This window comes from Crotalus tigris, unplaced genomic scaffold (assembly GCF_016545835.1).
Source record: "Crotalus tigris isolate CLP2741 ecotype Arizona unplaced genomic scaffold, ASM1654583v1 scf7180000021236.2263, whole genome shotgun sequence".
NCBI lineage: Eukaryota > Metazoa > Chordata > Lepidosauria > Squamata > Viperidae > Crotalus > Crotalus tigris.
The window spans coordinates 1-2,263 of NW_024098414.1; the positions used below are offsets into that span (position 1 = coordinate 1).

Genomic DNA, 2,263 nt, shown 5'->3' on the forward strand with positions numbered 1-2,263 from the left:
GCACCGGCGGAAATGCGCCCGACGGGGGCCGGAGCCGTCCGGGCGGCGGTCCCCTCCCGGAACCCCCCTCCCCGCGAGGGGGCGGCGGGAGGGAGGGGATCCGCCGGCCCGGCCCGGCCGACCGGACCCGCCGGGGTGAATCCTCCGGGCGGACTGCGCGGCACCCCACCGCTTTACCTCTTAACGGTTTCCACGCCCCTTTGAACTCTTCTCCCTTTCAAAGTGTCTTTCACTTTCCTACGGTACTTGTCGACTATTCGGTCTCGGCCGGTATTTAGGCCTTAGATGGCATTTTTTACCACCCGCTTGGCTGCATTCCAACAACCGACTCGAGACGACCCGTCCGGCGCGCCGGGGGCCGCCACGGCCTCACACCGTCCGCGGGCTGTGCCTCTATCAGAAGGACTTGGGCCCCCTGCCGGAGCGCCGCCGGGGAGTGGGTCTTCCGTACGCCACAGTTCCCGCGTCCCACCGCGGGACGGGGATTCGGCGCTGGGCTCTTCCCTCTTCACTCGCCGTTACTGAGGGAATCCTGGTTAGTTTCTTTTCCTCCGCTGACTAATATGCTTAAATTCAGCGGGTCGCCACGTCCGATCTGAGGTCGCGGTACGAGAGGAAGGTCGGCGGGGAGACGCCGAGAGCGGGCCCGGGCGCCGCCCTCACCGCGAGGGCCCACGGGGGGAAACGGCCGAAACGGGGGCGCGGTCGGAAGGCGAGACCCGGCGGGCGGGACGCCGGACGGGAGGCCGGGGCGCGGCGCTGGCGCGCGGGCCGCAACGGGGACACCGCAGACAAGCCGCGCGGAGCGGACGCGCTACGACCACGACCCGACCGGCGCGGGCACGCGGGACGCCGGGACACGAGACGGGAGAGACGCGGGCCCGTCGCGACGACGAGGGGTCGGGGCCACACTCCCGCGGATGGAGGCGCCGACACCCAGCTGGGCCTTGAGCGCGCTCGGGGGCGTCCCGGACGGGGACCGCCGCACAGCGACGTAGCGGACGAGGTACCCCCCTCGCTCACCGCCAGGGCGGGGCGGAGCGGGGCCGACCGGCGGAGAGGGACGGACGCCGTCGGGGTCTGGGGACTGGGGGGACGGTAGGCGCTGCGGCCCCAGAAACCCCAGCGGCGGGCCGGACGGCCCACACCAGGCGGCGGCTCGTCCCGGAGGAATCGGGACGCCGATCCCCCCCGCGCCGGGCGAGGGGAAAGGCGCCCGGACCCTCGGCGGGGCGGGCGTGTTTTTTCCGCGCTCTGCGGCGAATTTCCAGCGACGCTCAGACGGGCGTAGCCCCGGGAGGAACCCGGGGCCGCCAGTGCGTTCGAAGGGTCGATGATCAATGTGTCCTGCAATTCACATTAGTTCTCGCAGCTAGCTGCGTTCTTCATCGACGCACGAGCCGAGTGATCCACCGCTAAGAGTTGTCACCGCGTAAATCGGTAAGGAAAACAAGACAGGCACAGCTGGGTTTCACCGTTGACCGGACCGGGCGCTCGGCTCGGCCCGGGACCCCTCCGCTCGGGAGGCCCCGCGGCCGCCGGGGGGGACGTCGGGAGTCGAGGCGGAGCTCCCCGGTCCCCGGCCTCGCCAGGCGAGGCAGCTCGAGGCGTTGAACCGCCGTCCCGCGGGACGTCTCGGGTACCCGGCCCACGTGTTTGGGGGGAAACTGGCGGCGCGGAGGAGGAAGAGGCCGAGCCCTCGCCGCGGCGACCCGCCGACGCCGCCGCCCTGGATCGGACGGGCGGCGCCGGCAGCGTGCGGAAGGGACCCCGGAGCGTAGGACACGGCCGGGCGACGACCCGCCTTCCCCCTCGGGCCTGCGGAAGTTTCCCCCGAGCGGCGACGCACCCGAAGGGGGAGAGGGGCGGGAGCCGGGCCCGTCCGCCGGGCCGGCTCTCGGTCGCTACGACGGACAAGGAAGGACGCACGTGACGGGAAGGGCGACACGCCCGGCCGACCGGGCGGAGGCCGCGAGAGGAGGAGCGGACCCCGGAGCGGGCGGCGCAGGAGCCGCGCGGCGGGACGGCCCGCCGAGTCCCCGCCCGGCAGGTGGGGTCGCGGACCGGCCAACGACGGCAGGGAAGCCGTCGTCGCGGCGCCGGGGGTCGCACGTCACCGTCCCCTCGGTTCGCGAAGCGGCGACCGGCACGGAGGCCCGGCGCCCGGGCGGCCCGGACCGCGCCCGCCTTCCCCCACCGCGTGCGGAGAGGGTGGCGAACGCGCCGCGGCACCGCCTCGGGCTTTCCGGGGCACGGCGTCATC

The 2,263-nt window shown here is 73.6% G+C and overlaps 1 non-coding gene across 1 annotated transcript; it reads right to left on the reverse strand.

The window, feature by feature from the left end:
- Nucleotides 1-1,271: 1,271 nt before the first annotated feature.
- On the reverse strand, nt 1,272-1,424 carry LOC120320238. The gene has a single exon (XR_005559929.1). It is a non-coding gene; the product is annotated as a 5.8S ribosomal RNA (ribosomal RNA).
- Between the last annotated feature and the right edge of the window lie 839 nt (nt 1,425-2,263).